Source organism: Bos javanicus, chromosome 28 (assembly GCF_032452875.1).
Source record: "Bos javanicus breed banteng chromosome 28, ARS-OSU_banteng_1.0, whole genome shotgun sequence".
Taxonomy (NCBI): domain Eukaryota; kingdom Metazoa; phylum Chordata; class Mammalia; order Artiodactyla; family Bovidae; genus Bos; species Bos javanicus.
Window position 1 is genome coordinate 27,305,196 of NC_083895.1, and position 25,468 is coordinate 27,330,663.

Here is a 25,468-nt window from a genome sequence, read left to right on the forward strand (position 1 = left end):
TACTTGGGATTATAGAGACCCCTCTGCCAGTGCCCTTTCCAAACCAGGGACATCATCTGTTTCTTCTGTCAAATGGAGGCTTTTAGGGGAGCTTTGGTCCCAGGGGAGCTTAGGCCCAAGGGTGGGACAGCACCAACTCCCATCCCTCACTCTCACAGCCACCCCAAACCTTGGAGAAATTAAAGCAAACTGAGAAAGTGCTCACTAGGGACCGGCTAAGATTAAGCCCCACTACTCACCACTGACCAGGCAGGGACGCTGTGGGCTTTGGGGGCTTCCTGCTTCCTCCTGCTCCTTGGGCCAGCCCTGCTTTCAGGATGCTGCAGGAGAGGAGGCTAGCAAGGGAACGCAAGCCTGAGTCACGTCTTCAGAGGATTCTCCAGTCAATGAGATACTTGGGGAGGGAGGTAGAGTGGGAGGTTCAAGAAGGGGGTGATCTGCACAGGCTGAAGTAGTCAAAGAAGCTTAGAGAGGGAAAAGACAGTAATCACACCTGATAAAGCACTTCCTAATCGGTTATTCTGCATGGTGTCAGGCATTTCAATACTCTAGGAGGTGTTGAGGCTGGTGGCTGACTTAAGAACACCATTTAGAAAATAGAAGAGTTCACTCTGTATTTCCTTCCCATATACCCATTTCTAGTCTCTATTTTTCACCTCCAGTGGCATTTCACTGTGTTGAAAGTCCTTTCTTTTTATATTCAGACTTCTTTGCTTTCAGGACTCCAGTCTCTCCCTAATCTTTCCCTACTCTGAGTATTCTGTGTGCATCTTCCAATGAGTCCAGCCTGGGCCTCTGCTGCCAGGGTTTTGTGTGTGGGTGTGTGTGTGGGTATGGATGTGTGTGTGTTTGTATTTAGAAAATACAGGTTCCCCAGATGACTGTAGTACTGTAATTTTGCAGGGTTTGTCCCATCCTCTGGCTGTACCTGGAGTACATTCCTTAACCTTCTCATCTATAACCAGTCTTATTGTTTTGATCTTATCTCTCTCCTGAGAACTCCCAAATTTATTTCCATCACTGATAAATCCCACAACCTATAAGATACATCCACCTGGACATCTCAACTCAAAAACACAAGAGACCCACAACTGAACTCGTGTTTCCTCCAAACTTTCTTCTCACCATGAAATCTTCTGTCCCAGGCTCCCAAAGTGGAAGTTCCTGGGTCCTCATTGATTCACTTCTCTCTTGATACCTCTCACCCTCCTTTGTGACCAGAACCTCTCCCACACCCCATTGTCATCCTGCTCAGTAACCAAGGTAGTTCCACCTCTTAAATTCCTCTTGTGTCAGCACCTTCCTCACTCCCTAGGTCTCTATCATCTCATACTGACTATTGAAGAAGACTTGGAACGAGCGGCACTGCTCAGTCTTTCTCCAGCAAAGAGAATCCCTTATCATAGAAATCTCCTTTTTCTTTAGCATAGAAAAATCCCAGGTAAGGGATTCCCGGGCCCCTGCCTCACCAAGATGCATATTATCACTCTTCTGAATTTGCTTGCCTATGTATCCTAATCCTTCTATAAACACATATTTATACACTCCTGTCTTTTCCCTATTCATTTGTTTATCCAACAAATATTTATTTATTTTAGAAACTTATTTTTAATCAATCTTAGTTTTATTTTCTCTTTAAGAGGCTGGGAAAGTATAGCTTAAGACCACTCAGTGGTTGTTCCTATCCATTCAGTGGCCTGAGCAGTGGGAGCTGTAAACCCATTTTGAGCTACAGGCTGAGGGCTCTATCTTCCATTAGGAACTGAATAGGCATGGCAGGGCCCTGTGCCTTCAGACCCACCTGCAACTTCAGAATGGGCTACCCCGGTGGCTCAAACAGTAAAGAATCCACCTGCAATGCGGGAGGCCTGGGTTCAATCCCTGGGTTGGGAAGATCCTCCGGAGGAGGGCATGGCAACCCACTCTAGTATTCTTGCCTGGAGAATCCCCATGGACACAGGAGCCTGGCGGGCTGCAGTCCATGGGGTCACAAAGAGTTGGACATGACTGAGTGACTAAGCACACATAGCAGTGAGTCCAGGAACTGGAGCAGTCCATTCACCCTGAAATTCCTCCTTGTAACACAGTCTGCTCTTCCTCTCCCATCTGTTCAGGACCTCTGCGGAAGTAAGAGATTGTGCACAGCCTCCCATGGGCATGCAGATGGTGCCGGGCATCTGCAGAACTTCCTGGGCCTGTATCTACCACGTCAGACCCTCTGGGGGAGCTCCCTTGCTGGCGCATGTGATAGCAGTGTCCTCATGGCACAGGGGAGTGTCTTCATTACATGGGGTAACAGTGGGCAGGTGACTATAAGATGCCTCTGTGAGAGGCTGGCAGTCAGCCTAGGGATCAATAACCAATAACCAGCTGTGAAAGACAGCTCCCAGAAAGCTGCCTGGTTCTGAGTAGTGAAGGTTCCAGGAGTGAAGCAGCCAGCAATCGGAGTGGCCCCAGTGGCAGCAGCAAACTTCAGTACAGCTGGGTGGCCAGTATCCCCGGGGAGTGTGACACTGATGTCAGCCATCAGTTTTCCATGGCAACAATGGCATGAGCCACCAGCAGAAGCTTCTCCCAGGCCCTTTCCAGGATTGTGATGTACATGCCATCACTCTTCCCTCTGAAGGTTCTGTTTCATTTGGAATTCAAGGTTCATGCCAAGTAGGGCTCCAGACATTGTAAAAGTTGCTCTTTGAGTTATGTCGGGAACCCAGAACCATGCTGTATGAACTCCTGTATAGTTAGTGTAGTAAGACCAGCAACCATTTATTTGATGTCAGCTATGAGTCAGACCACAAGCTCACGGTGGGGGAAGATAAGGATGAAGCAGATCCCGGTCTTGGCTTCATGGAGTATGGAATCTAGTCTTCATGCCATTCCACATGCTATTCTGCCATGCAGATATAGGTCTTTGCACTGGAAAAATGCCTGCTCATATTAGGAGATCTTATGCTTCCTTCCCACTCTCTGATGGATCATCCTATGCCCCCTTGGAGTGTATGCAGTGCACTTTGAAGACACCAGGACCAAGACCTAGAAATTGAAGGTAAATAGGCAGATTTTGTTGTTGTTGTTGAAAGTGACAGAAAACCCACTCAAACCAGTAAAAAAGGGAATTGACTGGTTCATATAAACAGAAAGTACAAAGGTGGAGCCAGCCTCTGGGACTGCAGAGACGTCACTCATGTTTCGAGGACCCCTTCTTCCCTGATCTTCTTTACTCTAAGAATGGGGAGAGGAGTGGGATGTGGCTGCAGAAAACTGAAGGCTTACCACTATTCAGACAGTGATGCTTCTAGAAAAAAGCTTTTTACTCCTAGAATCCATGTAAATATCTTAAAGATGGGTGTGATTGGTGCAACTTGGGTCAGGTCCTCATCCCTGAATAAGTAACCAAGGTACAGGGATACAGAGGTCTGACTAGCTGGGCAGGGATCACATCCCCATCACTGTCTCCTGCAGAGCTGGGCAACATGCATGATTGCAGCCCAAGCAGAACCACATGGAATTCTCCAAAGGAAGGTGGGTACTGTGACCAGGAGAAGGAGGGAAAGGATGTGGGGGAGATAAAATTTTAAATGCTGCTACAGATAGTGAGGGGCAGAATGAGATCCCTGCTCTACGATTCTCTCCATTGTACCACACAGCCTGGTAGCTAGATAATCAAATAGAACACTCCTTAGCCCAGGTATGAGCCTAAAATGGTCCAGGTCCTCATTCTTGCTCATTCTTATACAGGAACTGTTAATGGTAGAACATTTCCTCACTCCTAATATTTCTTTCTAGGTTTCTTCCAGCCATGAGGGAGTAACAGAGACAGACTTACCTAGAACACTGGATAAAACATATGATACAAGAGTTTTTAGACAATAGACAACAGATAGCACTGGATTATGATCCTTGAAAGAAGGGAAACAAATGAAATGAGCCCCATAAGCACCTGGCTTATGCCAGGAGGTGATTCTGATCTGTGGTGTACAGACAAGGAAACTAAACAGAGACTGATGGTCTTGTGAATTGATGAGACAGAGACTAGAGTTCAGGAAATTGAGGTGGCCAGGATTTGCAGGGCAGAGTAATGGAGAGGAGGGATCTGTGTAGAGAAAGCCCCCAAATCTGCACAGTATTCACAGCATTGTTGAATATATGAGGCATCTTACAAATGTGATGACAGATGCCCGGAGAGTCATATTTCATAGTAGGACTAAACTACCTCTAGAAGAAAAGCTACTCTAGTCTTACCTTTAAAAACAAGTTTCTAAAAGTTCATCCTGGTCTTTTAATGGCATGCCAGAGTGAAGTGCAATCCTCTTTAAAGGATTACAACAAAATCCAGTACTCAAAAGCAAACTTACATTGTGCAGCATTCAATCAAAAATGAATAGAAATGCAAAGATGCAGAAAAATTTTACCCATAACTGGAAGAAAACTAAATAAATGGAAATGTATTGAGAAATGACAGAGATGATGGAGTTAGTATTTAAGGATACTAAAATAATTCTTGAAAATGTACTTATTGTGTTTAAATGATTTAAAGGAAAACATGATCATAAGGAGGAAGTAAATAGTAAAAGCCCCAAATGAATTCCCAGAAATGAAAAATATTTGAAATGAAAATTTCATTGGACAGAATGAACAATTATTTAGACACTGCAGAAGAGAAGATTTATATACTTGAAGACATAGCCTAAGAAACTGTTCAAAATGAAGCAAAGAGAGAAAAACATTGAGAAAAAAATCGAGTCTCAGTGACCTATGGGACAATATCACATAGTCTGACACACGTGAAACTGTAGTTCCAGAAGGAGAAAAGTAGAAACAGCAAAAACATCTGAAGAAGTAACAGGCAAAATCTTTTCAAATTTGATAAGCTGTAAATACACAGACCAAAGAATCTCAATGAACCCCAAGCAGGATAAACACCAAGGAACATTATAATCAAATTGCTGAAACCAGCAATAAAGGCAAGATCTTGAAAGCAGTCAGAGAAATTAAAAAAAGACGTTATGTACCCAGGAACAAAGATAACAGCTACACAGACTTCTCGTTAGCAACTAGGCAGATCAGAAGAGAATTCAACAACATCTTTGAAGTGCTGAAAGGAACAGAAAAAACCCTATTAAATCTAGAATTCTCTTTCCAGGGAAAGCAGTTTTCAAAATGAAGATTTTTTTTTTTTCATACAAATGAAAGGGGATAGAATTTGTTGCCAGTAGACCTATGTAAGAAAGGTTATAGAAAATTCTTCAGGAGAAGGAAAATGATACCAGGTAGAAACTTGGATCTACACAAAGGAATGAAGAGAGCAAGAAATGATAAACGTTGGAGTAAATAGAAAGTATTTTTTAAAAAGGTAGTTGGCTGGTAAAAAAGATAATTGACTGTATAAAGTAAAAGTAAAACTGCAATATTTGGAGGTTCATAATATATGTAGAAAATGCATGGCAACAATGGCATGCAGAATGGAAGTGTACAGCTCTAAGGTTCTTATACATGAAACAATATAATATAATTTGATGGCAGACTGTGATGTGTGATAACAAACTGCAGAGCAAACACTGGGAGAATAACAAGAATAGTACTAAGCCCAAAACAGAGACCAGCTTCCCTGGTGACTCAGACGGTAAAGCGTCTGCCTGCAATGCGGGAGACCCAGGTTCAATCCCTGGGTCGGGAAGATCCCCTGGACAAGGAAATGGCAACCCACTCCAGTACTCTTGCCTGGAAAATTCCGTGGACTGAGGAGCCAGTCCACGGGGTCACAAAGAGTCGGACGGGACTGAGTGACTTCACTTTCACTTTCAAAACAGAGACACAATGGAATCTTGATGTTTCTTTCTGTGTGTAGGGAGTGCCATCAGCATAATACAGCTGGCCTCTCTTCTCTCTCTCTCCCTAATTCTTTTTAATTAATTAATTAATTTTGATGGTTCTGGGTCTTCATTGCTACTCAGGCTTTTTCTAGTTGCAGTGAGGGCTACTCTTTAGCTGCAGTGCATGGACTTCTCTTTTTGCAGAGCATGGGCTCTAGGCAAGTGAGCTTCGATAGTTGTGGCTTGAGGGCTTAATTGCCCCAAGGCACGGGGAATCTTCCCTGGGGATCCAACCCATGTCCCCTGCATTGGCAGACAGACCTTTAACTACTGGATCACCAGGGAAGTCCCTCTTTCCCTCATTCTGCTCCAGGAAATGGCAAGTGGGTTACCTGATTGTGAGTCAGACTTGTGTGGCCCAGCCCTTTACTCTGGGTATAAACTGCCTGCCAGGAACACATGTTTCTGCTGTGCCCCAGTGTGTAGGGGAGGCTGGTGACGGTGCACACTTGTCTGTGACTTTGTCGGTGAGTCTGACTAGTTCTAGGTTTCCGCAAGGATGCTCACTTACCTGTAGCCATGAGCCTTGTTCTTCAGGATTTGCTTCATGTGAAGTAAATGTGATATTTGGTCTCCATCTGTTTTGCTTGGTCTAATTTCTTAATTGGTTTGTATGTGCTAAGTTGCTTCAGTCATGTCCAACTCTTTGGGATCCTATGGACCTTAACCCCAGGCTCCTCTGTCCACGGGATTCTCCCAGCAAGAATACTGGAGTGCGTTGCCATGCCCCCCTACAGGGGATCTTCCCAACCCAGGGATCGAACCCAAGTCTCCTGCGGCCCCTGCATTCCAGGTGGATTCTTTACCACTACCACCACCAGGGAAGCCCCTTAATTGGTTTAGAAATCAGTATTTATTGAGATACTCCTCTGCTATACACCACAGATAGTGGTTTATCAGTCAACTCCCTGACAGATCAAGGGTGCCCCATCTGTTCTGCACCTGCCTCGTGTAGTTGGCATGGAACAGGGAGGGAGCGGCAGTGGAAAAGGTGACGAGGAGCCCCCTGGTGCTGGACTCCGGGAGTCACAGAGGACTGGAGGGGCCTCAGTGAGCCTACAGGGAGGGAGCATCTCAGTTTTCTTCCCCTCACTTCCTGCTCAGAGTCTCCAACACCTCCCCAGGTCCTCCTAGCCAGGCCAGTTATGATAGTGGCACAGACTTGGAGCCGAAGACCTGGATTTCTTGCCTAGCAGGGCCACTAACTCACCCTATGACCTTAACCAGGTTATGCCTCTCTCCCCAGTCTGGCCTGAGTTTCCCCATCTAAAACAAAAAGGGTTATTCTAGACAGTATCTGGGCTTCCCAAGTGACTCAGTGGTAAAGAACCTGCCTGCCAATGCAGGAATCACAGGAGACAGGAGTCTGATCCTTGGGTTGGGAAGATCCCCTGGAGGAGGAAATGGCAACCCACTCCAGTATTCTTGCCAGTATATTCCATGGACAGAGGAGCCTGGCGGGTCACATGGGGCCGCAAAGAGTTAGACATGACTGAGCATGGAGCAGACAGTATCTAATAGTGGCTCCTCTGGTCTTTATGGTGTCTGCGTTTAAATGACAAACTCCAGCCTAGGCTACGTGTAGACTTTTTCTGTGTTCCATTCTTTTTTTTCTCATTCTCCTTTTCATTTGATTTTTTTGTTCCTAGGCAGTTGCTGACATTGGGAAGACTTCACATAATAGTTTGAATTTCTAGCTTTTCTTGAAAAGGTCTTTGTTGTTGCATGAGAGTCACAAGCTGGAGTTAAGTGGCCGTTGGCTCTTTTAGGGGTGCATGGCCTCTCCAGGGGCCTGCAGTGCCCCTTGGCCATCTCCATCACGTTGCAGCCTGCTGGCCTGGCAACACTTGTCCTGGGGCCTCTGCAGAGATGGTGGGGAAGCTGTGATGCGAACCCTGGTCTCTAGATTCCCAGACCAGGGTGATTTCTACTATATTCTGTGGCCAGTTTGACTCTGCCCAGATGGGACAGAAGAGACGATTGGGTATTTCAGAACTGCCCCATGTTACACTCCTGGAACCTGAACCTAGAGTGGAGAAGACACAGAACTTTATGGGCTCTGTAGGTCCTGGTGTTCTACAGTGGACACCCATGCAGGAAACACAAGCGCAGTCAGAGGTGCCTGGGCTCTCCTTAGGTCCTCTTGCTCCCACCCCCCAACCAGTGGCTGAGCCAAGAGGCTGGAGTTAAAGCCCTTCCCCCATTGACAGCTTTATAGATTGCTCCCAACCCCCCACCAGTGTGGTTAAATCATTGTCAGAGGCACAAGGTCGGGTCACCAGCTGGCTGCCCCATGCAGAGGAGACTAGTGGTGGTGTTAGGAGGGGTGGAGAGCCTATGAGAGTCCCTGCCTTCTATCTCCACAGCCCCAGACCCCACACTCCCCGGTCCTGCAGACCCTGCTTATAATCCAAAGGGCTCCTATCCTATTAATAAGTGATGCTGAAAAGTAATCTCAGCTCTGGTGACATCCTGGCCCAGGGAGGGAATAAGGGCTCTGGGAAGGTCAGACAGACCTGTAGTTGAATCCTGGCTGCCCACCAGCCGTGCCCACCAAAGTCAGTTACTGAATACTACGAGCCTCAGTTTCTTCACCTGTCACCTGGGACAAATACTATCCAATAACTCTACATCTCAGGGATTCTATATAGATACAATAAATGATAGGAGTGTGAACGTGCAGTAGCAGCGGCAGTTAATAGGCTCTCAATAATTGTCCGTTTTCTTTCCCTTCTTTTAGCCTCTGGGAGCTGCTCCTGGGAGTTCTCGGTTAATCTGTTGAGTCTCCGTGTCATATGTGTGTGTGCATGCTAACTCGCTACAGTCGGGTCCGACTCTTTGGGACCCTATGGACTGTTGCCTGCCGGGCTCCTCTGTCCATAGGATTCTCCAGGCAAGAATACTGGCATGGGTTGCCATGCCCTTCTCCAGGGGATCTTCCTAACCCAAGGATTGAACCCGTGTCTCCTACAGCTCCTGCATTACAGGAGGATTCTTTACCACTGAGCCACGGGGGAAGCCCCCTCTGTGTCATATAGGCAGACTGAATAGCCTAGAACCCAGAACTTTTAGGACAGAAAACTAGAAAGCAACCTCTATTTAAAAAATTAATCTCTTTAACATATACACACTACTACGTATAAAATAGATAATAGGCGCCTACTGTATAGCACAAGGAACTCTACTCAATCCTCTGTAGTAACCTGTATGGGGAAAAAAATCTCAAAAACAGTAGATATATGTTTATGTATCACTGATTCACTTTGCTGTACAGCAGAAACTGACACAACATTGTAAATCAACTCTACTCTAATAATTTTTTAATTAAAAAATTAATCTCTTAGACTAGCCACAACTTACAAAGACCTGCCCCCTGCCTCTCACTCAGTCCCCACAGCTATTGTGTAAGAGTGATATAACTGTCGTCCCCATTTGCAGATGGGAAAACTGAGAGGCAGAGTCATTCAGTGAGTTGCTCAGGGTGACAAAGCTAAGTGTGGGAGGCGACCTTGGCTGTCACAACAGGTCTGGCCGTGGGGCAAGATTCTGCCCTCCCAAAGAGTCAAATAACATGGTGGGGGATTGCGTCTACAGCTGAGGGTAGGCTCTGGCTGCCTCCATCTCTCACCTCCCGCAGAAATGTGCTGTACTTCTCCTGTCCCCTACCTGAATACTCCTGCTGAATAAACGCATCCTTCTCTCCTTTCAAGGCTGGGAGAAATGTCACCCCCTCTGAGAAGCCTTCTCTGACTTCATCTCCCCTGAAGATTTTCTCCTCTCTACTCTTACTTCTATGCTGCTCCCAGTGCTCACCTCCCAAGCCCATGGGGCTCCTTATCTGCCTACTCAATAGCTTCTTTCCCAGGTGGAAGCCTGGATGACAGCCCCCTGGAGGGTGGAGTCCATGCTGGTCGGCCTTATTTCCAACCTCTGTCCACAGGGCACCCCCATCCTACCTCTCTCCCTCACCCAAGTGTGGGATGGACAGGCCACAGGCTCCAATAAACACAAGTCTAACCCTTTAGCAGTATGTATCAAAAGCCTTTAAAAATATACATGCTTTGACCTACTTATAAGATCTACTTCTAGGACATTTTCCTAAAGAAATAATAAAAAGATATATGTATTAAAATGTTCATCTTGGTGTTATTTATAAAGGACAAAATTTGGACAGAACTTAAATGTCCAGTAAGGAAGCTGACGTTAAATATATGATTATGCTCGGGACTTCCCTGGTGGTACAGTGGTTAAGACTTCTGCTTCTGCTGTAGGGGGTGCACATTGATCCCTGGTCGGGGAGCTAAAATCCTACATGCCTCTTGGCCAATAAAACAAAACAGAAAACAGAAAAAATATTGTAACAAATTCACTAAAGGTTTTAAAAGTGGTTTACATCAAAAAACACTAAAAATTATGATACTATGCCTGAATACTTGGAATATATGTAGTAATTAAAATGATGAGATGTATGCTGTGCTTAGTCACTCAGTTGGGTCCAACTCTTTTCAATCCCATGGACTGTAGCCCACCAGGCTCCTCTGTCCATGGGAATTCTCCAGGAAAGAATACTGGAGTGGGTTGCCATTTCCTCCTCTGGGGAATCTTTCCAACCCAGGGATCAAACCTGAGTCTCCTGCGTCTGTCTCCTGCATAGGTAGGCAGATTCTTTACCACTGAGCCAATGATGTATTAAGTGTAAAAAGAAGATCATAAGAAAAGAAGTATAGAATGATCTCTCTTCATATACGTGTGTGTGTGTGTGTGTGTGGTGTCTGTGTGTGGATAAAGACAGGTATAATATCTACCAAATGTTGACAGAGTTATCTCTTGGTGGTGAGATTAATGGGTGATTTATAATGTTTTACTAATCCACACTTTTCTTCAGGGAGTTACTTGGGAGATTGAAGAAACAGGAGAAACATTTATTTTAAAGCTGAGTGTCACAGGTTGGGTGCCGGGAGCCTCTCTGAGGCTTCTCCCATTAGAGACTGACCAGATGAGGCCAGGTGGAAATGGGGACAGGGTAGGCAGCAGGGGCACCGTAGCTGAGCCAGCTACGCTGCATCAAGTCTGAGCCAGGCTGAGTGACATCCGGTTTGGTTCTTGGCCTGGGTCGGGCTCCAGGAGGCACCCTGTAGCCAGGTGATTGTCCCGCCCCAGCCCGCACCTGCTCCATTAATCTTCCTTGTCCCAACCTGGCCGACAGAGCCCACTCTGTCTGTTGACCTAAGAGGAGGGTGCCAAGGGCCCAGGGAGGGGCTCCTGCTCCATACCTGCCGTTGCTCAGCAGCTGAGCCTGGAGCCCTCACAGGGGGCCAGGTTTGTCAGCGCTGATGGATGGGGGCTCAGGAAGGCCGCTCTGTCCTGCCACCATTGCCCTACCTTCCCTCGCCCATGCTGTTCCTTGGAGCTTTCATCCCCTAGACAGGACCGCTAATGAAGTCCAATCTGCAGATGGCCATGACCCACACACAGACCCCTCCCCCAGTGCACACCTGTGGCCCCACAAGTTTTCTCATTTAAAAGTCCTCTAAGCCTGAGAACATGGCAAGTCAGATACTAGCTTTTTTATAGATAAGAAAATGGAAGCAATTAACATAACAATTCAAATAACAAGGTAGATCTATATTTTACTGAGATCAAAAGATATTTGTACTATATTAAGTGAAGCAAGCATAGTATGACAAAAGTAGAATATCATTTTCCCCATGTAATATACATACATATATATATATATGCACATATATGGAAGGACATCTACCAGCTCTTAAGAGTGACTGAGCTGGTATTTGAACCAGGTGACTGGGCTCACATCCATGCTCATTTCACTGTCTGTCATTGCCTCTTTGTCCTGAGGTTCTTCCCTCCTTCAAAGCTCTACCACCTCCAGGTATCCTCATGGGACTCCTCCTCCAGCGGGGTTTGGACCACCTCACCACAGCGTCAAGTTTGTGTTCATCCCAATGCCTGTACCTCTGAGAGCCCCCAGCTGGTGCCATGGGGTCTTTGCCCCACCCCGCTGGATGAGGCCTCCCTGCTCACCATTCCCTCTGGCATCACCCTGACGGCACCAAGTCCAAGACTCAAAGCTCACACACTCAAGAGGAAAGGCTCCTCCCTTGGATGCCATTTATTCTTCTTTTGCATATAATCCTTCTCAGCTTGGATAACTGACTCCCCAGGCCACAGGTTTCTAGATATTTTGTATTGGAGTAATTTGCAAGTTGCCTTGCCTGGCATCTTGCTTAAACTCCAGTTTTTCCCACTTAGCAATATATTATGAATATTTCCCCTATTAAGAAGCATTATTTTACAACATAATTTTCAATGTGGTATGGTTACCCCTTTGAATATATATAACAATCCAATATATATTGTGTACTTGGGCATGATCAGTCGCTCAGCGGTATCTGACTCTTTGTGACCCTATAGACTGTAGCCTGCCAGGCTCCTCTGTCCAAGAGATTTTTCAGGCATTAATACTGGAGGGGGTTGCCATTTTCTCCTCCAGGGGATATTCCTGACCCAGGGATCAAACCCACATCTCCTACATCTCCTGCATTGATAGGTGGATTCTACTGTGCCACCTGGGAAGCCCTATATGTTTTAGAATATACAATAATCTAATCTGTCCTCTATGACTAAACATTTCTTTTGTATTCAACTTTTAGATACATATCTAATAATATAATATTTAAAATATAATGTCTAATATATAATTATATAATTTTTTATCTATGGTTGGTGACTGCAGCCACGAAATTAAAAGACGCTTACTCCTTGGAAGAAAAGTTATGACCAACCTAGATAGCATATTCAAAAGCAGAAACATTACTTTGCCAACAAAGGTCCGTCTAGTCAAGGCTATGGTTTTTCCAGTGGTCATGTATGGATGTGAGAGTTGGACTGTGAAGAAAGCTGAGCACCAAAGAATTGATGCTTTTGAACTGTGGTGTTGGAGAAGACTCTTGAGAGTCCCTTGGACTGCAAGGAGATCCAACCAGTCCATTCTGAAGGAGATCAGCCCTGGGATTTCTTTGGAAGGAATGATACTAAAGCTGAAACTCCAGTACTTTGGCCACCTCATGTGAAGAGTTGACTTATTGGAAAAGACTCTGATGCTGGGAGGGATTGGGGGCAGGAGGAGAAGGGGATGACAGAGGATGAGATGGCTGGACAGCATCACTGACTCGATGGACGTGAGTCTGAGTGAACTCTGGGAGTTGGTGATGGACAGGGAGGCCTGGCGTGCTGCGATTCATGGGGTCGCAAAGAGTCAGACACTACTGAGCAACTGAACTGAACTGAACTGAACTGAATATTTATATCTAACTTTTTGCCATTCTAAAAGATGGTATTATAAATACCTTTGTTGATACATTTTTATGCAGATTCTGATGATTTCTGTAGGTGGAATAACAAGGCCAAGAATTTTGACCATTTTCAGGCATTTGATAATTCCATCAGCAAGAAAGGATGGGTCAATTTTTAAAATAATTGATGTAATATATGAACATGGTAAAAATTTTTAAATACCAAAGGGCAGTAATCATGACAGTCACCATAGCTAACTTCACTGATGGTCTCATACAGGCTCCTACTTTTGTATATGATTATATTGTATATAGTGTAGACTTGTTGGATATTGTATTCTACTATAGATCCTATGAGAGAAGAATTACAATTATTTCTATTTCACAAATGACATCAAGGCTTAAAGAGGTTGCCTATGGTCACCACGCTGTAGGTGGCAGGTCTATCATGCAAGCCAGGGAGCCCACTCCTAAGCCACGCTGTTGACACTACGGAAGAGAGGTGGGCAGCTCGCCTCTCCTGTGCCGGGAGAATGACAGGAGCTACAGTGAGAAGACAAGGCTGTGCCCTGTGGGCTGGACCAGAGGGAGAGGGGACAGGCGGGCTGCAGGCAGGGGCCTCTGTGTGGCTGCACAGTGCAGTCCAGAGCTGATGGAGAGCCAGGGCAGCTTCATGGACATTGCTGAGGCAAATCCACAGGGCCAGGGGGAGGCTGGGCACCCAGGTTTCTAGTGTGGGAGGTGGGCGCTCATGGTGGTGCCATTCACAGGGGTGGAACCTTGAGGAAGAGATGTGACCAGGTCAGGGAGGAGAAGCCTTGCACTGGGGGTGTGACTTTCACCTGACCAGGCCCTCCCCCTGAGGCCCGTGTGGCTGTCTCTTCCCACAACTCACCCAGGGCCTGGCGTGCACACGGCACACTGAGGGCTGATGGAGCCAGAGCCCCTGTCAACCCGCCTGCTTCTCTTTCCCCTCCTCCTTCTCTTTTACTCCCTCCTGTTGCATGTTGCCCTGGTGTGATGCCCATTCTACCTCTCTCCCTGTCTGAGGTTCTGATGATTCTGACCTATTTGTCCTGCCCCTAGAGAAGGGCGGGTACACCCCTCTCCTTTCCCCCAGTGTTGATCATTCTTGGAAGGGGAAATGGCTGGAAGGGGGTCTGACTGCTAAACACAGAACCCTTCTTACGTACTCTCCCCTCTCCCCGGGTCCAGGAAGCACCCTGGGTCCAGGGAACATCCTGGGCCTGGCAAAAAAACTGCAGCCCAAAAAGTGACTGATAAAGAGGTCCAGAGAATAGGGAGCAGCCTGGCTCCTGCATTCCTTTAGGTCAGTTTCATTAAAAGCATCATCACTGAATGCCTACCATGTGCTAAGCATCCAAGGGACACTGGGATGAACTGGACATGGTGCCTGCCTTTGAGCTATGACCCTCTCCTCCTCAGAAAGCTGAGTCATAAAAGAAAAGTAAACTCAGTACCTTGGACATGGAGGGGTAGCCTTAATTCTGCATGGTGAGTCTAGGCTGCGAAGCTGGAACACTCAGCCCTGGACCCTGATCTGCCACTAACTCTGCCTGTGACCTTGAGCCAGTCTCTTCCCCTTTCAGGGCTTCGGTTTCCACAGCTGTGAAGCCAACATCCCATCTCAAGGCTCCCTGAGGCCATTTCCAGCCAGAGCAATAGGCAGTTCTGTTCCTGGACCTGAGTCCTTTTTTAGCTGCTGCTGACTTTTCCTCCCACTCTTTAGAAGCAATGAGAAGAGGCTGGGGTGGGGGCAGGGGACACGGGGACTGTGAAGAAATTCCCAGACTGATCTGTTGCTTTTTGTGTGTGGACAGAGGAACTGGGGAATGCTGGGGGAGGGCGGAGGGGAAGGACAGGGATGAAGTGAGGAGGGGGTGAGGAGGGTGCCCAGAGGAGACAGAAGAATGAAATAAAGGCGAATCCAACAAAAGAAACTGAAAAGTGAGTGACAAGTTTGAGGCTGCAGGCCTGAAGCTGGCCAGGCCTTTAGGGTGAAGAATGGAGACAAATGAGCTAGATTTTCATGCTTGGTGGACGGTGAATGAAGAGCATCTTTTAAAACCCTATCAGGAACTCTTTGGATTGTCATTAGATCTGGAGAGGGGAAAAAGACAGAGGGAGGAGACTGCTGAATTTGGCCCCCTGGGTGTGAAAAGATACTGATTCTCTGCTGGCTGCTGGGGGCTTTGGGCCTTCTTCTTCCTGGACCCAGGCACGCCTGGGCCCCCTCAAAGGTTTTGATAAATTAGTTATTTTGAGGGCTCTTGAAATTCAGTGGCAGGCTCCCCCTGCTCTCGGTGGGTGACACCACACTGGAGCTAGGAGGGAGAGGGAGGGCTGGGAGGACACGGAGTTTCAGGCTCCTTGTGGGGTGAACCAACCATTGGGGTTTGGTGGGGACAAGACTTGCAGTTCTGAGACTGGCAAAGTCCTAGGCAAACCAGCATGATTGGTCACCACACTTTGGGGTGAGACTGGTAGGTAAGGGAGGGAACTGTTTTGTCCAAAGCCAGTCCCACTAAGGTGTGGAGTCAGGGCTGGCCCAGTCTTGGTCATGGCCTTGGTCCTGGCCTGCAGCTGACTGCCCAGCTGACCTGCTCAGCAGGGAGAGAGGAGATTCTAAGATGGAGGTTCTTTGTCTAAAAAGATGATTGGAAGCATTTGAATATGACTGGATATTAGATCATGTTGTCGTTTAGCCACTAAGTTGTGTCCAGCTCTTTACACCCCATGGACTGTAGCCCGCCAGGCTCCTGTGTCCATGGGATTTCCTAGGTAAGAATACTGGAGTAGATTGCAATTTCCTTCTCCAAGGGATCTTTCTGACTCAGGGATTGAACCCACATCTCTTGCATTGGCAGGAGGATTCTTTACCACTGAGCCACCAGGCCATATTAGATCATATCACAGAATTGTTAATTTTATTAAGTATAAAAACTGACTTAGTGTTTTTTTAATGTTCTATTATTAGACATGGACACGGAAGTCCTTACAAGTGGGATGGTAGATATCTGGGATGTGTTTTAAAAGATTTCACTCAAATAAAAATAGAAGTGTGTGTGCAGGGTTGGGGTGGATGGGAGCAGGGTGAACAGATGAAACAAAGTTGATCATGACTTGATGGCTCTGGGAGCTGAGTGACAGAGCGTGAGGACACAGGATTCTGTTCTATTTAGTGCATATTTGAAAATGTCCAAAACCAAAACTTAAAAAGAGGAAAAATAGAGCATTGCAGTGGTGCAGTGTAGACAGCGGTGGTTAGCACTGCTGTCTCCAGGGCAAAAGAGCTTGGGTTCAATCCAGCTCCACCTCTCACTGGGTAACATGTAACATGTTAATTGCTCTCAGCCTCAAGTTCATCATTTGTAAAATGGAATGATAAATCTGATCTCATAGATTAGTTAACAGAAAGCATTAGAACTGTACTTAGATATAGTAAATGCTCAATAAAAATTTATTGCTATCCAGAAAAGGGGATAGGGCTTCCTGATAGTTCAGTTGGTAAAGAATCTGCCTGCAATGCAGGAGACCCTAGTTCGATTCCTGGGTCGGTAAGATCCGCTGGAGAAGGGATTAGGCTACCCACTTCAGTATTCTTGGGTTTCTCTTGTGGCTCAGCTGGTAAAGAATCCGCCTGCAATGCAGGAGACCTGGGTTCAATCCCTGAGTTGGGAAGATCCTCTGGAGAAGGGAAAGCCTACCCACTCCAGTATTGTGGCCTGGAGAATTCCATGGACTGTATAGTCCATGGGGTTGCAGAGAGTCGGACACGACTGAGTGACTTTCACTCACTCACCCAGGAAAGGGGAAATTTGAGCGAGCCCTTTCAGCCCAAGAGAACCCTTTGGAGCTTTGATGCTGGGGGAGTGGTTGATATCCTGAAATAACCTTTCTCGGATCAGCTATCAGGACTTCCTATATTGTGCTCAGCTGTGTCCGATTCTTTGCAACCCCAGGGACTGTAGCCCATCAGGCTCATTTGCCCATGGGATTTTCCAGCCAAGAATACTGGAGTGGAGTGCCATTTCCTACTCCAGGGGATATTCCTGACCTGAGAGGCCATTATTAGGACTCAGGCCTCCTCTATACAGTGAAACTAGATAGGCTGCGTCCCTTTCCCTTCCTGCAGCTTCCATGGAGCCCCCGCCTGCCTCTCTCTTCTGTTCTCAATCTAATGCGTTTGGCCAACCTTAGTTTCTCCCTACCGTCTCCAGGAGGTCTCAGTACCATGCTCATGACTTCATACTTTTATTTGACCAGTTTTAATCTGGTCTCTGTCCATCCACCACAAATGTAAGAGGGCAGGTTTTAGTCTCCTAGTGGAGTCTCTCTCACAGGCTGAGTGCACAGAAGCATGAGAACATGCTGGTTTGCACATAGGGACATCACACACTCAGACACACGTGCACACACACAGAGGCATGGGCACATGCATGCACACACATATACATGCAACTTTAAGGTAGGTGTATTGATAACCTGCTCATAATTGGGACCAGCTGCCAAGAGGTCAGAAAGCCTAAAGTTACAAGAAGAGAAGGGGGATGGGGCCTGGTCTTGCTGGTCCAGGGGTCCGTGGTGCAGAGCTGAGCAGGGTTGCGAGTGGCAGAGACTGGAGGCTGTCAGCACTGATACCAAGCTCTCTGCTGAGGTCTGTGTTCTCAGAGTCTGGTGCCAGGCAGAGAGTGGTAGTGACAAGCCTCTTGCCTCTAGGCCAGGAGACAGCATCAAGAGACTGGATGTTGGAAGGCAAGAGCTGACTTCCTGCCAGACTAGAGCCATTGCTGATGGTGCAGTGGTGGCAAATATGGAAACAAAATAAAAGCCTCCATCTGCACTGCACCTGGCACAGATGCTGAGCACTTGTATAATTTCATTTAATCCTGACAGTTACCCTCTGAGGTGTCATTGCATCCTTTTATAGTTGAGGAAACTGAGGCTCAGACACATTAGGTTACTGGCTGAAGGTCACACAGCTGGGAAAGAGCGGATGTGGGATTTGAACCTAGAGGATCTGCCTTCAGAGCAGCTCTCAGCTGCTACACTCTATTATTACATTTACACTGAATAGAAAACAAACAAAATCTAACACTGGGGAAGGATTTATGTTGAAATTGTATGATGTCTCAGGTTTGCTTCAAAATAATGCACAGAAGTAGTGCTGAGTGAAGTGAATAGTTATGTGAGTGAAATACAGCTGCCTTTGAGTCAATGACTGTTGAATTTGGGTGATGGATACATAGAATTCATTATACACATCTATTTGTAATTTCTTCATAATACATTTCACTGGTCCTGGGTTCTACCTTGCCTTTATCATCACTGGATGACTTTGAACATGTTGCTAAACCTCTGTATGCCTCTATTTTCCCACTGGCCTTGTCCCATCTATTTCCAACTCATTGCAGGACTGCAGTTATGCTCAATTTATGCCCATGGATTAAGGGGTGTGAAACCTGGATCTGCTGAGACACAACCTCCCCCCCCATTTAAGGACAGCCATGGACCCCTTCTAACTGAACATCATTCTTTGCCTCTCACTTTCAAGAAAGAAAAATTATGGAAGAGATGCCTTTGTGTTTGGTCTGTGTCAGGAATCCTGGAGTGGAAAATAAAATGTGTGTGCGTGGGTGCGTGCGTGTGTGTGTGTGTGTGTGTGTGTGTGTGTGTGTGTATGGTGGGGAATGGGCAGTACACTGTTCACTCCACCTGTGCGGGTCTCCTCTTCTCTTCCAAGTCGCCACCTGTTCATTCCTCGTTCAAAAGGAGCATAGGGGCCCCAAGCAGAAGGGTGGTACTCAGACCCTGGGGGAAGCAAATGAGGCTCTGGGCCTCCCAAACACTGAGGATGATAAATGGGATCCAAGTCTTTCAGGCTTCATTATAGAGTCACCATGGGTTTGCCCAAACCATGGCAACCAATTCAAGCAATGATTAACCTAATAAAGCAGAGGCAAAGGGGAAAAAGATGCATTCAAGACCTCAAGTCAGGCCCTGGTTCTCTAGAGGCAGTAAATTTCCCTTCAGTGGGTATGGTGTCCAGGCTCCAGACGTCCTAAATCTCTGCCTCTGGGAGTGGGGGTGGGGAGGCCTGTGAAAGCATAAATGAATGGCAGAGATCAGCTGGGGTGGCTCCAGTGCTCACTTGGTGGTGCCCCTCCTCGGCCCTTCTTGGAAACAGGCCCAGCACTAGGGGACACGGAGGCATCTGCTTTAACCCCTGGAATCAAATCACCTAGGCTTTCTTCTGAATTCTGATCTATTTGGTCCTAGGGAGGTGTATATCTGTGAGTGTGTGCATGCACACTTGTCATCTGTTTGCCTATCTCTGGGGTGTGGAGGGCAGGCAGCAAAGATTCTGCTACTGCCTCTGTGATGGGCACCCCCTAAGATGGACCCCTGTGATCCCTGCCTCCTGATATCCATGCCCTTGTGCAGTGCCCTCCCCTTAGCTGTTGGCTGGATTTAGTCATTTCTAGTGAATAGAATCAGAGAAGGCAATGGCACCCCCACTCCAGTACTCTTGCCTGGAAAATCCCATGGACGGAGGAGCCTGGTAGGCTGAAGTCCATGGGGTCGCTAGGAGTCAGACACGACTGAGCGACTTCACTTTCACTTTTCACTTTCATGCATTGGAGAAGGAGATGGCAACCCACTCTGGTGTTCTTGCCTGGAGAATCCCAGAGACAGGGGAGCCTGTTGGGCTGCTGTCTCTGGGGTCGCACAGAGTTGGACACGACTGAAGCGACTTAGCAGCAGCAGCAGTGAATAGAATGTGGCAGAGGTGATGAGATGTCACTTGTGAGACTGTTGTTTTTGTTGTTCAATCAGTAAGTCATGTCCGTATCTTTGTGACCCCATGAACTGCAGCACTCCAGGCTTCCCTGTCCTTCACCATCTCCTGGAGCTTGCTCAAACTCATGTCTGTTGAGTTGGTGATGCCATCCAACCATCTCGCCCTCTGTTGCCCCCTTCTCCTCCTGCCTTCAATCTTTCCCAGCATCAGGGTCTTTTCCAATGAGTTAGTTCTTCGCATCAGGTGGCCAAAGTATTGGAGCTTCAGTTTTAGTATCAGTCCTTCTAATGAATATTCATGATTGATTTCCTTTAGGATTGACTGATTTGATCTCCTTGCTGTCCAAGGGACTCTCAAGAGTCTCCTTCAGCAGCACGGTTCAAAAACATCAGCTCTTAGGTGCTCAGCATTCTTTGTGGTCCAACTCTCACATCCGTACATGACTACTGGAAAAAACACAGCTTTGACAATATGGACCTTTGTCAGCAAAGTGATATCTCAGCTCTGTAATAGGCCATCTAGGTTTGTCATAGATTTTCTTCCAAGGAATGAGATTAGATTACAAAAAGATTAGCTTACAAAAGACCACGCCTTCTGTCTTGAGTGTCCCCCTGCCTCTTGTTTGTTTGCAGTGAAGGAAGCCAGTTTCCATGTTGTGAGCTGACCTATGGAGAGGGCCATGTGGCAAGGAACTGAGGAAGGCTTTTAGTCCAAAGTCACTGAAGAACTGTGGCCCTCAGTCCAATGGCTCTTGAGGAATTAAGTCCTGCTAACAGTCACATGAGTGAGCTTGGACGTGGATCTGGCCCCTGCAAAACCATCAGGTAAGACCACATTCTTGGCTGACACCCTGACTGCAGCCTCATGGGACACTTTGAGCCAGAGTCACCTGTCTAAGGTATACCTGGATTTCTTACCTACAGAAGACCCACATAATAAATGTTTCTTGTTTTAAGTAGTAGAGTTTTGGGTAATTTGTTATGCAGCAATAATAGATAACTAGTCCAACAGAGGTAGTATAGCTGGTGATGATGTTAGAATAGCAGGGGTGTAAGTTTCTCTCCATAATTAACAAGGTTATGGGCAAGTCATATAACTTCTCCCTGATTAATGGGAATTCAGTCCTGGTCCATGCCTTCTTAGTTAGTCTTCTCTAGGAATAAGATAGAGATAAGGTGGGTATTATAATGAGGTCTGCTTCAAATTGCAGGCAGGCTCATGAAGTGTATGGACATATCTGCCATCTCATCTGAATCCTCATGAAACTCTGTGAGGCAGATGTGATTTTCTGCATTTTTATACATAGAGACATTTTTATATGTGGAGGCTTAGAGAAGCTAAGTAACTTTCTCAACTGATGGAATTAGGAAGTGCTGGAATTTAGATAGATGTCAGGCCCATGATCTAATGGACTATCTCAGGAGAGATCACCCACACCTGACTATTGGAATATTTGCTGGTGATCACCAAAACAATGGTTCTCTTGTGATAACCCAATTTCACCAAATCACATGTGGCATCTTCTGAAATGAACCCATAGGCAGCCAAAGACAGGTTATTTTGGTGCTGAGGAGGGTATGAGGGAGGAGAGGTAACAGGTCTCTATATAACTAATTAATTTATTCATTCACTTGTTCAATAAATATTCATTGACCTTTATATAGCAGCCAGTCAGAAGAAGGAATGAAATTTCTAAACAAATAATTGAAATACCTTCCATTCAGTCAGTCAATTTACTGACTCATTGAAAGTGAAAGTGAAAATATTCACTGCTTAGCCATGTCTGACTCTTTTTGACCCCATGGATTGTAGCCCACCAGGCTCCTGCGAGGAAGCATATACACTACCATATGTAAAATAGATAGCCAACGGAAATTTGCCGTATGACTCAGGGATCTCAAACTGGGGCTCTTTAACAACCTAGAGGGGTGGGAAAAGGTGGGAGATGGGAGAGAGGTTCAAGAGGAAGAGGACATATGTACACCTATGGCTAACTCATGTTGTTATATGGCAGAAATCAAACCAATATTGTAAAGCAATCATCAGTCAATAAATTGATACATTTATTTTCAATAAATAAATATAAGTTTTTTAAAAAAGAATACTGGAGTGGGTAGCCATTCTCTTCTCCAGGGTTCTTCCCGACCCAGTAATCAAACCCGGGTCTCCTGCATTGCAGGCAGATTCTTTACTGTGTGAGTCACCAGGGAAGCCCTATTGACTCAATAATTCATCCTAAAAACATGTGGCATATGGTTAGAATAAGTACTCATTGGAGACATGGAGGATACTTCCTTTTGTCAGGAGGGCACAAATGAGTGAACAGATAATTACAAATGCTACCTGGAAAGTTCAAGGATGTTCATATGCACAGGATATTATGGGAGCAGGAGCAATGAGGGAGAAATAGTTCAGAGAAAGATTCTGGAAAAAGGTGATATCCGCACTGGAAATTTGGGAAGAGGGGAATGAGGGTTTGGGCAGAGACAGCACGGTGGGAAAAAGGGTGGGAGGGGTTCTGACTGTGTGTGAGGGGAAGACTTCAAGCAGGTCAGTATTCCTGGAGGGTAAATGCCAAGGCAAACAAGGCATTGTGAAAAAGAGGCTGTTGCAGCAGGACTGTAGTCGTAAGCTTAAGTGATTCACAATGATGAAATAATAGCATATATAATCCAACTTGATCCTGACAACAGTCCTGTAGACTGTTGCTGGAGACTGCTCACTCACCCTTTCTTTACTTCTTCCTGGCACATAGCCCCTAGTCCAGTTAACTTGAGGGAATATGATCATGTATTCCTAGAGGAATATGAGCATAGATGAAACATGCTATTATACCTCTGAGTCTAACCTTTAAGACTGTGAGTGAGGTTCCCTATGACTTATTTCCTATTCCCACTGCCTCAAACCCATGGCAATGAGCCTCAACCATGGATGGCAAGGGCCCAGCAGCTGAGGGAGGAAGAAGATGGGAGGAATGTAGGTCCCTGAATGATGTCACAGAGCAGAGCTATCCACCCACATGGAACGCTCACCTCAGATGAATTATTAGTGAGTCTGTCATAGCACCCTGGCTTACTCTATCAGGGAGTATTATAGTGGGAAGGACAAGTCAGTAGGATTTAAGGATTAACTGGTTGTGGGTAGAAAGAGAGAAGGGTCAAGACCAACCCTGTGCTTAGTCACTCAGTCGTGTCCAACTCTTTGGGATCCCATGGACTGTAGCCCGCCAGGATATTGTGTCCATGAGGATTCTCCAGGCAAGAATACTCGAGTGGGTTGCCATGCCCTCCAGGGGATCTTCCCAACCCAGGGATCGAACCCAGGCCTCCCACATTGCAAGAGGATTCTTTACTGTCTGAGCCACCAGGGAAGCCCAAAACCAACCCTAGATTTCAAGTATGTATGACTGGATGATGCTAGTTAGTGAGATCAGGAACAAGAGGCAACATTAGTTTGAAGTTAGAGGAGAGTAATTCTATTTTGGACATGTCTCATTTGGGGTGCCCAAGTAATGTCTGGATATATAATCTTGGAGCACAGGAAGAGTAGATCACATCTGGGGAGGGTCACAAGGAAGGGGTGGGTGGCCCTTGGCCTTTATGCCAACTTGCACTGCACAGGAATGCAGAAGAAATTCAAATTCATACAAAAGCAACCTCCCTACCCTCACCACCCCCGCCAAAAAAAACCCTTGGGAGAATGAGAAGAATCTGAGACAAATGAAGATGATTATAATAATAATTATTATTATTATAATAACCATTTATGGCAGCTTAATATGCACTAAAAGCAAGCACATTTAATCAACCCAATTAAATGGCTACTATTTATTGTCCCAAATCTGCAGGTGAGGACAATGGGTCTTAGAGAGGCAAAGGGATATAATTGAAAACCACCAGTTAGTGGCAATACCAGGCTTTGAACTAGTGTCTGTGTGATCTGAATTATTCTTAACTACTCTGCCATTAGTGTGTGTGTTTGGAGGACTTCCTTGTGCCTTTGTTCTTGGAATAACTAAAACTTCATTTTAACCCAAAGAATGAGACCGCTTTTTAAAATATATATATTTAAGAAACACATTAAAGCATCTTATCACAAAGATAGAAGCACTTACAAATTAGAAACATGCAACCGTCTTCCACAGTCAAGTTAAAATGTTATATATATACATATATATTTTCCTGTTTTCATAGCTGAAAACTTCAGATCTTATGCCAAACTCACCCACCCTAAAAATTTAATTCATTCTTTCTGAAATTATCTAGGCCAGCAAATAACCAAAATATAAGCTATTATATAAGGAAAGCACAAAGTTAAAAAAGAATAAATGTAGAAAATACCCCCTTTCCACCTGTCAATCAAAGGCAAACAATGGCTCTTTGCTATTGCTTAACCTAGATTGTCTTAAAAAACTATTTATTTGCAAAGTTCCAAGCCAGTTTTCTCAATTAGGGCTGCTGCATCCTAAACTTCCAATGTTGTTCCACTTCAGACCTCTTAGACCTCCTCATCTGGCAACTCAACTCTAACTCCATCATTTATAAAGGAGAATGTTTTGGACTAGCTAAGAAAAGGGCTTTTCTGGGGTCACACAGTGAGTTAGTAGCAACAGAGTCCACACTTTCCCCACCACATCAAGGAAGCCAACAGCTTTCTGGGTCTATATGTCCACAGGGATTCCCTAGGTACTCGGGCCTGGAAACAGGGGCAGAGGCAGTAGATAGGTAGTTTTCCTTATGAAGAATGGCCATGTTTCTAGGAGTGCCTCTCGCTCTGAACCAACGCAGTCATTTCAGCACCATGGTCAGGGGCACGCCGCTTTTTTTTTTTTTTTTTTTCACCAGGACCTCAGACCCCACCAAGTTAGCCTTGCAGATGCTCTCTCTCTCTGACCGCTTTGGTCCTAGGATCCCAGAAGCAGAGGGGTACACAGCAGCCCGTGAATCTCACTAGCGTTCCAGTGGGTAGTCAAAGCATAAGAGAGGCTCTTGATCTTACAAGACACAGAGGACCCAGTTCAAGCCAGAGCACAAACTTACTATAGGTTGTGTTGGCACAGAGGAGACGGCTCTAAACTAAGCCTAGAGCCAAGGTCATGCTTTTGGTTTGCTCCAATAACTCCATCAGTGACTCAGGGCTTTGGGCAAGTCACCTACTTCCAAGATTTTGGCTCTCTATTTCCATGGGTGTCACCATCCTGCCTTGACCACCTCACTGAATGTAGGAGGAACTGAGATGAGTGTCCAGCCCCCAAATCTCCCACTACCTGTGCTCTTGGCCTTCCAAAGGTGGGGCAAGCAGGCCAGGTTAGTGAATGTCCCTACACTGCCCCACCCCCTTCTAGATCACTGGCCGCAGATATGTGAAAGGGGAGGAGCGGGAAAAGAAACACAACAGAGAATACTAATTACATATATGTAAAATGTACTTATAGTATACTCAGTGTTTATTCTGCAGCA

At 46.0% G+C, this 25,468-nt stretch overlaps 1 pseudogene; it reads right to left on the minus strand.

Annotated features, from left to right (window-relative positions):
* Nucleotides 1-1,649: 1,649 nt before the first annotated feature.
* Nucleotides 1,650-2,677, minus strand: LOC133240258 (small ribosomal subunit protein uS2B-like; annotated as a pseudogene).
* Between the last annotated feature and the right edge of the window lie 22,791 nt (nt 2,678-25,468).